Source organism: Palaemon carinicauda, chromosome 6 (assembly GCF_036898095.1).
Source record: "Palaemon carinicauda isolate YSFRI2023 chromosome 6, ASM3689809v2, whole genome shotgun sequence".
In the NCBI taxonomy this organism is placed as follows: domain Eukaryota; kingdom Metazoa; phylum Arthropoda; class Malacostraca; order Decapoda; family Palaemonidae; genus Palaemon; species Palaemon carinicauda.
In genome coordinates, this window is record NC_090730.1 from 140,458,667 (window position 1) to 140,471,376 (window position 12,710).

At 40.1% G+C, this 12,710-nt stretch overlaps 1 protein-coding gene across 1 annotated transcript in view; it reads left to right on the plus strand.

Moving 5' to 3' along the window:
- LOC137642677 (serine protease ami-like) overlaps nt 1–12,710 on the plus strand; it is a 90,609-nt gene that overhangs the window by 18,730 nt on the left and 59,169 nt on the right. The gene's annotated exons all lie outside the window — the stretch shown is intronic.

Below are 12,710 nucleotides of genomic sequence, written 5' to 3' on the forward strand. Positions count from 1 at the left end.
ATAACTGCTGAGCTGATACTGGCTGAAAAAGAAGTGACCCCCCAGAATACTTACAAGATTATTTTGTAGAATGTGGCCTGATGAGGCAAAACCTGATGAATGGGAGCTACGAGTGTTGGTGAAAATTGCAAAAAGAGGAGGCCTGACTGATTGCAATAATTACAGAGGCATCACACTTACGTCAGTTGTCATGAAAATATATAGCATGATTATTTAAAAAAAAAAAAAAAACTAGAGGGAAAGATTGATGAAAAGCTGAGAGATACACAAGCAGGATTTCGAAAAGGTAGAAGTTGCACTGACCAAATTTTTATTTTGTGACGTACAGTAATGCGTAGAATATAGAAATTCCCTTTTGATGGCATTTGTGAACTATGAAAAGGCCTTTAATAGTGTGCACCGACCAATTTTGTGGAGAGTCCTGCGATATTATGGAATTCCTCTTTAATATGTAAATTTGATTAAGTCTGTTCATGAGCATAGCAAGTGCAAAGTTATTCTTAATGGAGTCTTATCAAATTAATTTCCAGTGAACAGCGGAGTACTCCAAAAGAATGTGTCGTCACCTATGTTGTTTATACTTGTGGATTTTGTAATGAATACAACAGTTGCAGATGGTGGAGAAAGGTTGGACTGGATTGGTAATAGGAAATTACCTGACCTAGAGTATGCTGATGATGCTCAAGATAAATAGAAGAAAGACAGAGATGATGAGAACGGAATATGCAATGGAAGATGAGATATCATTGGAAGGAGAAAGGATTAATGAAGTAGAATCATTTAAGTATTTAAGAACTATGATCTTTAATACAGGGTCTTTAGAATTGGAGTTTAGTGAAAGATTGAAAAAAGCAAATGGCTAGGTTAAGTAAAATTTGGAAATCAAATCGCATGAAATTACATATAAAAATCAGGCTATATATCAGTTTAGTGAGATCTGAGTTACTCTGTGGACATGAGTCGTGGTATGACAATGAAACAATATCCAACAGGTTTTGTTGATTTGAGAACAAAGACCTCAGAAGGATATTACGAGTTAAATGATAGGACATGATTAGAAATGAAACTATAAGAGAGATTACCCGAGTGCCATATGTGAATGAGATCATGGTAAGGGGTAGATGGAGAGTGTTTGGGCTTGCTCTTCGCACTCCCCAAGAGAGATTAGTTCACCAAACGTTCGGCTGGGCTCCACAAGGCACTAGAAGAGCTGGAAGACCCAGGCCTACATGGCTGAGGAATATGAAGCGAAAAGCAGGTGATGAATGGAGAATTATTGAACTAAAATCTCAAGATAGAGACGACTGGCGATATCTAGCCGACTCCCTTTGCGTCAATAGGCTGTGACGGTGGTAGGAGAAGGTTGTGACTCAAAGGCAGGTTGAAAGCAACTGCGTGAGTTTATTATAGAACACTCTCCTTTATATACAAAAGCTCAAGGCAACAAGAATTTGCATGTTCAAAATCAACACCGTTACCATTGAGAAAAACAGTCATGTTTTTTCAGGTTCTTTTAAGTGCGAGGGGAGAGCGAAGATACAAGCACAAACTGAACTATGTACGATCGTGTGACACACGGTTGGTACAAGGCGTAGGAGATGATGATGAAATAAAAATTCCCTTTCCCCTTGATAAGAGGTAATACCAATAAAAAATAATCTTCAAATCTATTAATTGTAAGATATGGTTCTAGTAATTAAATGATGAGAAAACTTTTCACACTACTATACATTTGGCAACACTTCAAAGACCATGCTACGTTTACGATAAGTATTGGATATGAACTTCTAGTCTTTTACGATGTACATTTTTTTTTCCATCTGGAAAGCTTTAAATATCTTTCTCATGAGTATTTTCCAATTTTAGGTTTTCTGAGTAGACTGATTTTCATCTTACAACCAGATCTTCGTAATTCCATTCATTTTTATTTAATTTCCATTGGGTGATCTTTGAGATCCTATTCACAGTGAAGTCAAGAATAAAAGGAGTTTCTTTGGTGCATTTTAATACCTTCTGATTACATGGAATTATCTCGGAAATTAGCCACTCAAAGTTTTTACCAGGTTAACTTAAAATACCTATTTTGGTTTTCCCTTTTTTTTGTAATTTCATCATTCGGTATCCTATACATACCACTTTTCGATATATTGCATTTGCTTCAAAATAAGGAAAAACGTGCACCTGAGATCACATTGTATATAATTTACGGTACTTAGTGATATTCATCACAGTAGTAGCTTTTTTGGATCGAAACCCATCGACCTCAATGGGCCCTATGCTTGTTTCACATACCAAAAATAATTCATAAGTACGAATAAGATCTTACGCTATCTTGCTATTCACTTTTCCTTGCGTAGATTCTCACAATAGCTATGTTTTAAGCTTCTTCCCTTCTAACAACAGTTTTGCTCAATTTAGTCGTTATTTTCTTCATTTCACTTCCTCCTTGAGGATCACTTATAGCTTTTTCCTCTTTACTTTCAAACGTGTCACATAACTGATCCATAAAAAACCTTCGGTACACGTACCCTTTTCCCTGTCTAAACCCACAATGCACTTTTCATATCAGTTCTGTCATCTTCCTTACTTTCTCAGTCAGTACCCTACCATATACCTTCCTTGTTAAAGTATGTAACGTTCATGTCCTATAATTCTTATAGTTGCTTTTCTCACCTTTATCTTTATATGGACGTAAAGTTTCCTCTCACCTAATTACTTAGATCTTTCTCTCATCAACACATACCTTACAAACATTGGCCAGCCATTCGATCACATTATCACTATGTACATTACTGCAACATCTTGCCTGTAATCCCTTTAACGCCTGGTGCATTTCTTATTTCACGTTTCTTGTATTTCCAACAACCAGTGCCAAAATAATTTTCAGCCTTGCACGAATCCTAAAATATACAATTCACATAAACTACTAGTTTATCAACCAAAAAGAAATTTTGTGCAATTATAATTTAAAAGTAAACAATGTTGTTTGAATATTAACTAATCTGGGGGCATTTCTTCCTCACCTGTATATAATAGTTTTTTTTTTTTTTTATAGAGAAACATTAATCATAAAATTTTGGCACTCCGAATGTTAATGATAGCCTACATTGAACATCTGGTAGGGAATTAATTTCATAGAAGTTGCAAATGCAGCACGAGCATCATAACAGCAATATCAATGCATTTAATGACGAATCGATAAATAATGGTAAACGTAACCTGTTCTTCTCTATACATTATTCTCTGGGACTATTAATAAATCCACAAAAAATTACACAAGATATTGGCATCCCATTCCCATGAAATATTTATTTCACTTATTTCTTTTTTTTTCTTTTTTTTTTTTTCAAACCATACGTGTCTGCTCCTGTTTGATCGTTTGTACATACATTGTGACCTGCCGGCTAGGTCTGTGACCTGAGAAGGGGTGTCCGGAACTTGCCCCCATTGACCTGGGTAGGTTTGTGACCTTGGAAGGGGGTTGGAGGGCGCTTGCCCCCCAGCTAGGTCTGTGACTTGGATAGGTGTGTCCTGGGAAGGGGGTCCGGGGTCTTGCTCCCTGTTATTCTGTGACCATGGAACTACTAAGTTAGGTGGGTGTCTTAGGTTCTTTGGCCTTTTAAAAATCTTGAAAGTAACGTTTTTATTCCTGTTTTCGCCTACCCAAAGTCCCGGTTTTTTACCTGTTTCCGTCGAGAGAGAGAGAGAGGGGGGGGGGGGGGGCGGTTGTAGTTAACGGGAGAACGGTATATTGATTAAAGGTCAAATTCGTTGAATGCTTAATATTATCTGTAGGAAAAGTTTTCTTTATAGGAAATGTAGTTCAGTGTTGTTCTATAATTTTACCACGAATAACTATACTATAATAAAAAGTAATATTGTATATTGTACCAACCGTGTTTCACACAATTGTACATAATTCCTTTTGTATATATTATGGTTGTATCTTCGCTCTTCCCTCGCACTAAAACGAACATGAAAATTCAAGTCTGGTTTTTCCTCTGTGATTTTGTCTGTCTTGTGAACTTGTCATGTCCTGTTGCCTTGAGGTTTTGTATATAAGGAGAGTGTTCCACAACAATATAACTCAGTCGTTTCCAATCTGCCTTTGATTTCACAACTCCTCTCTCGGCCCGTCACATTGGTGACCCCGGAAGTCGACTCGCTTCCACCGCCTTCCACCCCCACCCCCTCGCCCCTCCATCGTTGGTACTATGACGGACTCTACGGCAGTTGGCGCTACGGCCTCTCCATTCAAACTTTCATCGTTTGCCAGCGGAGAGGCGTTTGCTTGGTTTCAGCGCGCAGAAGTCCAATTTCGTATCGGGCGTGACTCGCTCAACCACCAAAGCGGATTATGTTCTCGCGGCGATACCCGAGGACACCTTCCCAGAAATATCCGACTGGCTTTGTGAACAAGGAGACAACCCAATAGCGTATGACGACCTCAAATCATACCTTCTGCAACAGTACTCGCCGTCGCCAGCCGCCCGTATAGCAAAGCTTTTTCAGCTCTCGCAACAACCGTTGGGGGACCAAAGGGCTTCGCTTGCCCTCAGGGAAATGACCAGTATCGCTCGCCTTCAACCTGCCGCAGACGGCTCTCCTCGTGAGGTGAACCTACTCCGTGCCCTTTGGATACGCCGTTTACCTGAACCTGTGCGCGCTGCCATACCCGATGTCGATAGTTTACCCATAAAGGACTTGATGACCAAAGCCGACGCCCTTATGGACAGCCACTTCAAGACCTCCATCAACGCCTCCACCCCTGACGACGAGGATGCCTATTCAACGTACACCGAAGCTGACATGAATGCCGTAGGACATACACGCCTACCCCGTGACGTGCCGAAGCGGCAACAAAGCCGCCCACCACCCACCAATCGCTCGCGCCCCAACGAACGACTTCTACAGCCACTTACTACCTCCCATCCACCGCAGTTTTGCTACTACCACTTCAGATTCGGGGCAACCGCGAAGAAATGTGCCAAAGATTGTCAGTGGCCAAAAAACGTGTAAGTAGGCCATCGCTTGTGGCGGTGGCCTCCCATGTTTCTAATCTTTTCTTTTTACAGGATGCAGGAACGGGCGTGCGATTTTTGGTAGACACGGGTGCTTGTCGTTCTCTTTTGCCAAGGAAACTCTTCAAGGCACAACGTAGTCTGTCTACATCTGCCGACGTCCGCTTGGTAGCTGCCAACGGATCTGTGATACCCACCTACGGTTACGAGAACCTCACATTATCGTTCGGAAACGGTAAATTCAATTGGAAGTTTCTCGTTGCTGACATCACAATGCCAATCCTCGGTGCGGATTTCCTCTCTCATTTCCACCTTCTGGTCGATGTCGCCCACCGACGATTGGTCAACGCGGACTCGTACTTGTTGACACCTCTTCAACCCGCCCCCTCTAACCTCGCTCTCCACATCAGCGCACCCACGGATGCCTACGCCCACCTCCTCACGTCGTACCCGGAAGTTTTCCGTCCAGAACTTCGCCAAACGCCCACGGTTCCTGCTAAGCACGGTATTTATCACCATATCAAGACGACGGGACCCCCAGTCTTCGCAAAATTCAGACGTCTGGCACCGGAACGATTGGCAGCCGCCAAACAGACGTTCGCCGAAATGGAGAAAATGGGCCTTTGCCAAAAGGCCTCCAGCCCATGGTCGTCACCCTTACACATCGTTCTGAAGAAAGACGGCTCCCTCCGTCCGTGCGGGGATTACAGGCGCCTGAACATGCAAACAGAACCGGATCACTACCCCCTCCCAAACATTGCCGATGTAACCTCCTACCTGCACAAAGCAAAGGTTTTCTCTACGCTCGACCTCCTGAAGGGGTATTATCAGGTGCCTATGAACCCAGAAGACATCCCCAAGACCGCCATCACCACTCCGTTTGGCACATACACCTTCAATTACTCCTGTTTTGGCCTTCGTAATGCTGGGGCAACGTTTCAACGTCTCATGGATGGCATCTTAGGGGACCTCCCTTTCTGTGTATGTTATGTGGACGACATACTTGTGTTCTCCTCCTCAAAAGAGGAACACCTCCGTCACCTGCGCATCGTGCTCGACCGCCTGCAACAAAACGGCCTTGTAGTCCGGTACGACAAGTGTACCTTTGGCGCCAACGAAGTGTCGTTCTTAGGGCACCGTATCACTCCTGAAGGAGTCCATCCCCTCCCTGAGAAGGTAGCAGCCGTTCAGAATTTCCCCACGCCCTCGACCGTCAAAGCTCTGCAGGAATTCTTGGGCATGATCAACTATTATCACCGCTTTCTGCCAGCCATTGCCGCCACTCTTGCTCCCCTCTACGCCTCCCTCAAGGGCAAGCCAAAGGACTTGAAGTGGGGTCCCCTTCAAGAAGCGGCCTTCTGCAATGCAAAGAAGGCCCTATCAACTGCTGCGGCTCTCACTTTTCCTATCCCACACGCCCCTCTCCTTCTCTCCACCGATGCCAGCGACGTCGCTATTGGTGCAGTACTCGAGCAGGTGGTCAAAGGCTCGCCCCGCCCATTGGCCTTCTTCAGCAGAAAACTGTCCAAGGCAGAATCGGGTTATTCTACCTTCGATCGAGAATTGCTGGCGGTGCACCTGGCTGTCCGTCACTTTCGCCATTTCTTAGAAGGTACGCCCTTCGTCATTCGCACAGACCACATGCCTCTGGTGCACGCCTTCACTCGACAGTCTGACGCCTGGTCCGCCCGTCAACGACGACATCTCTCCGCCGTGGCTGAATACAATTGCACCCTCCAATACGTCCCTGGGAAAATGAATCCCGTTGCCGATGCCCTGTCAAGAAACACGTTGGCTGCCGTTCAACTGGGATTGGATTACAACGCCCTGGCTGAAGCCCAACGACAGGATCCAGAGTATCAAGCTTGTAGGACATCCTGCACGTCCCTCCGTTGGGAGGATTTTCCCCTCGAAAACTCCAACACCACCCTCCTCTGTGACGTCAGTACTGGTAGACCGCGACCTTGGATTCCTGCTCCCATGCGCCGACAGGTGTTTGATTTCATCCACGGCCTTTCACATCCCTCGTGCCGTTCTACTGCACAGCTGCTGAAGGCAAAGTTCATTTGGCACGGCATTTCTAAGGATGCTAAGGATTGGGTCCGTGCCTGTACTTCTTGCCAAACTTCCAAAGTACATCGACACATGGATTCAGGAGTGGGCACCTTTCCTCAACCTCAGCGTCGTTTCGCACACATTCACGTCGACGTTGTAGGCCCCCTACCCACATCACAAGGACATCGTTACCTGTTTACCGTCATCGACCGCTCCACTCGTTGGCCTGAAGCCATTCCCATGGAAACTGCAACGTCCGCCTCATGTACATCTGCCTTACTCTCTGGATGGATTTCAAGATTCGGTATCCCTGAGCATATTACTTCTGACAGGGGAACCACTTTCACCTCTCAATTATGGACGTCATTAGCGAATCTCCTGGGCATCACCCTACATCACACAACGGCCTACAACCCCGCTGCCAATGGAATGGTTGAACGTTTTCATCGCACCCTCAAAGCCGCTTTGATGTCCCGCTGCAAGGATTGCAACTGGTTTACTCAGCTTCCCTGGGTCCTCCTTGGACTAAGGACCACTCCTAAAGACGCCCTCAACGTCTCGGCAGCCGAAATGGTGTATGGCGACCCGTTGGTCGTCCCTGCCGAGTTTTTTCCTTCTACAACCTCCTCCGACGATCTCCAGCGCATACGTCACGTCGTGGGAAAATTTACTCCGTGCCGCCAGACTTACAAGCCCCCAGCGAAGCATCACATACCAACGGACTTGCACTCTGCAACGCACGTCTTCCTGCGCAACGACACCAGCAAGCCACCGTTAACGCCCCCTTACACGGGACCTTACCTTGTGATCCGACGCAGTCCGAAAGCATTCCTCCTAAACATTCGGGGCAAAGAAGACTGGGTCTCCATTGATCGTCTAAAACCTGCTTATCTTCTGCCAGATGACCCGCCTACAGTTCGCCTCTCTAGATCAGGGCGCCCTATTTAACATGTACAGTATGTAATTTTTAGGGGGGGAGCCATGTACCAACCGTGTTTCACACAATTGTACATAATTCCTTTTGTATATATTATGGTTGTATCTTCGCTCTTCCCTCGCACTAAAACGAACATGAAAATTCAAGTCTGGTTTTTCCTCTGTGATTTTGTCTGTCTTGTGAACTTGTCATGTCCTGTTGCCTTGAGGTTTTGTATATAAGGAGAGTGTTCCACAACAATATAACTCAGTCGTTTCCAATCTGCCTTTGATTTCACAACTCCTCTCTCGGCCCGTCACAATATGCTACCTGCTGTAAAAAAGCTAGGGCTATAATCATTCAGTTATTGGACAATACCGCCTGGCTACGGACACTTGATCAAAGTCTGAATGATATACATATCTTGAAATATTGTTTAGTCTAAATAAATTGAATTCATAAGATATATAAAATGGTGAAAATGATAACCAATTGAATATTGTAGATCTATACAGTGCATTTACCGATACGCGAATAATAGTGAACAAAGTGTACCACTAAGAAGAAAGGAGTAACTGGAAACCCTGACCTAAGGAGAAGAAAATACTTTGGACGCCAAACCTACAATATCAAATTATGGCAAGAGGGAAGTGCTATCTCGATAAGAAAATACCAAGAATCTAGAGATTGACTCCAATTACCAAACACAGTTACCTTGAAATTGCTTGGTAATCACCTTGTCAGTCCAAGCAAGAAGACAGAAATGAAAGACTTGATGCAGTAAGAATCCACATGAATGAAGAATGTCTGGGATCCGGACGTGAGCCTTACAATGCACAAACTGCACAGCTTAAAAGTATGTAGTGAGAACCCAAGAATATGGTCTTCCTAATTTTAAAGGTTGCATACTCTCTGCTGTAGCTCAGACTCTAGCAAAGTCTTGGTCCGAAATATGACCTCTTCTTTTACCTCTCCCATCTAGCTTCAGATAAAAAGGAGTCAAACAAACCATCAAACAATCATTAGCAGCAGCAGGAAGGACATTTTAGAGTACCAAGTATTTAGATAAACAAGTCATCTATCTGAAAATAATAGGTCCTTCCTACTACCATAAAAAACATTGTGAAAATACAGTATACAGAAAATAGAAAAAAATAATATTTACTAATGGTGCAAAAATATGTTTAACATAATACGCACACACACTCATATATATATATATATATATATATATATATATATATATATATATATATATATATATATATATATATATATATCTTAGTGGGGATACCTTATCGGGGTGAAAAGGTCTTGCTACCCATACTTGGTAGATTTGATGTGAGCGATCAGACCAATGTCTCTCACCATCACCAAACCGCAGTTTCCAGCGTGGTTATGAAAATGACCAAACCCCAGACATAGCTAAGGACATGTTAGAGGCCTTGTCCTGCTGTGGACTAGAAACGGCTGCACTTGTTTTTGTTCAATATATAATATATATATATATATATATATATATATATATATATATATACTGTATATAGTATAATATATATATATATATATATATATATATATATATATATACAGTATATACATACATGTATATTCAGGAATACACATATACATGTCTTATGTATTTATACGTATATATATATATATATATATATATACATATATATATATATGTATATATATACTGTATATATATATATATATATATATATACATATATATATATATGTATATATATACTGTATATATATATATATATATATATATATATATATATATCCAGTCACGCTCAGCTCTATCGCTCGGGTAAGGGGAGAGAGAGAGAGTAGTCGTACCCTGGTAAGAGGGGGTACGTGTACATGTGTATGCATGTCTATCCAAATATTTAAAGGTAATTTTTGACGAATCGGGTACACCATATATAATCTATTATCTATGTATGTGCATATTGTGTATGTACACATCATTTATATATGCACATAGGAAAAATTATATGAAAACATTTTTGAGATATAGTACTACTGTATATTAAAACACTGAATGGTTCCTTTAATTAAGAAATGTAAATGAAGAAACAACGCTACCGAATAGGTACAAAGTGGCACAAAGAGACCGAGAATTCATTTCACCTGCCAGGAGAGAGCCGAGAGGCCATTAGACTTCCAAGCAGCGCAGAAAGTAGGAACTTGATTGAGACAACGAGTTACCTGCTCGGGTTGACGTAAACCGATATTCAGAAACTAGAATGCTTCGTCTGCGCCGTGGCTTTTATTTCTGGGCCACTGTCTTCGGTCTGCCACCCATGTTAAATCATTGGGATCGTATCAAATGACATATTTATTCACATAAACAGTAATTTTACACACACATAAACATACGCGCACACACATACATATATGTATATATACACACATATACATGTATATATATACATATATATATATACATATATATATATATGTATATATATATTACAATCATATATTAGATGTATATGTGTATGTATGTACACATCCACACACACACACACACACCCATATATATATATATATATATATATATATATATATATATATATATATATATATATATATATATATATTTATATATATATATATATATTTATATATATATATATATATATTTATATTTATATATATATATATATATATATATATATATATATATATATATATATCTTTTTTATATATTTTTACTAAGTAGAATCCAAATTTGGAATTATGTATCTGCTCACTATGTTCCTTGTGCCATATCAGCAATCTAACAATCAAAATTAGGGTAAAAAGTGTTCCTATCCTAAAAACCATCAGTACGATATACTACTTTAGTTTACTCTCATATCCATGTTGCTCTTTTTCTGTCATAATTCTCTCCATAACTATTTGAGTTGTAACTAGCTTTATGTTCTAAGGCTTTAGTAAAACTCCACGTTTCTGATGCATAATTTAATACTGGTAGGACCATCTGATTGAATATTTTTCTTTTTAGAGAAAGTGGCATTTTATGTTTCATAATCTCATTTTGTTTATCGAAAGCTCCCCATCCAATGCTTATCCTTCTGTTAATTTTGGTCTCGTGTCCTGAGGAAACACTTACAGTCTCTCCTAAATATGTATATTCATTAACAATCTCTAGAGGTTCGTCCATAATTGTTATTTGTTGTCTCTGCATTTTCATTGAACATTACCTTAGTTTTACTCGTATTAATTTTCAGTCCTACATTTCTGCTTTTTCTATTCAAATCATCTATCATCTTTTGTAATTCCTCCCATGATTTCCTGAACACAACTATGCTATCTGCAAATCTCAAGTTGTTAAGGTATTTCTAGTTAATATTAATTCCCTACATTTTCCCAGTCTGAATTCTTGAAAACTTCTTCTAGGCACACTGCAAATAACCTAGGAGAGATGGAGTCTTCCTGTCTAACTCCTTTCTCAATCGGAATTTTCTTTCTTTATGTAGTTTTAGGATTCCTGTACTCCCTGTATAGATATCTTCAAATGTTCTAAAATAAGATTCATCTATTCCTTGTCTTTGTGGGGCTTTCATTAATACTGAGGTTTGACAGAATCAAAAGCTTTCTCATAGTCTATAAATGGCATAAATAGTGGTTTGTCATATTCTGTTGATTTTTCCATTGACTGGTTAATTACATGAATATGGTCGATTGTTGAATCCCCTCTTATACTATAGATTCTGCCTGCTCTCTTGATTGATTAAAGTCTAGTTGTCGTTCTATTGGGCCTAATATGATCTTTGTAAATAATTTATATAATACGAAGGGTAAACTTATTGAGCTGTAATTTTTTAGGTCTTTTGTATATCCCTTTTTTGTGATTTAGTATAAAGATAAAATTTTTCCAAGCTGTAGATATTAAGACCCTTTGCGTCAATAAGCGTAGGAGGAGATGATGATGAGATACTGAACATACTTGCAGACATTTTGTGTAAAGTTCAGGTGATTTTTACTACTATGAAAACTCCATCTATTATCAAATACATTGTTAGAGCATCTTCTGCTGTTTTACCTCTTTTCATGCCATTTAATGCTTTCTTTAGATCTTCTACTGTTTCTTTTGGTACTGGCTCAGGTGTTTCATTATTTCTATTGACAAAGTTATTTCTTATATCACTATTGCATAGCATTGTATAGAAATCTTCTGCAATTTTTATTACTCCATCTCTATTGTTGATAATATTTACATTTTCATCCTTTCAAGTAAACATCTGTTAGCGCCATGTTCCAGAGCTTCTTTTCATCAATTTGATGCTTCTTCCTTTCTTTAGTGCTTCCCCAATTTTTTCTAATTGTGTTTACTAATATATCGGGTTTTTGGTTTGTTCATTGGATTGGATAGTTCTGCTAACTCTATTTTATCTCTCTTGGAGTTTACCCTCATTTAAAATCTTTCCTTTATTAGGTTTTTGGTATTTTCTGATAGTTTTCCTTGATCTTGTTTAGGAACTTGTCCACATATCTCCTGTGCTGATTCCAATACAAATTTATCTTAATTTCTTTTCATTTCTTATGTACTTGCTTTCCTCTCATCATGTAGCTGGGAGTACCTATTTTATATTGCTAAACTAAACTCGTCAGATTTTTCTCCTATCACAGGAATGTTTATTTTCTCTCTAAAAGTAAAGTTTTCTATTCTTTCCTTAGATCTAAACATATTTT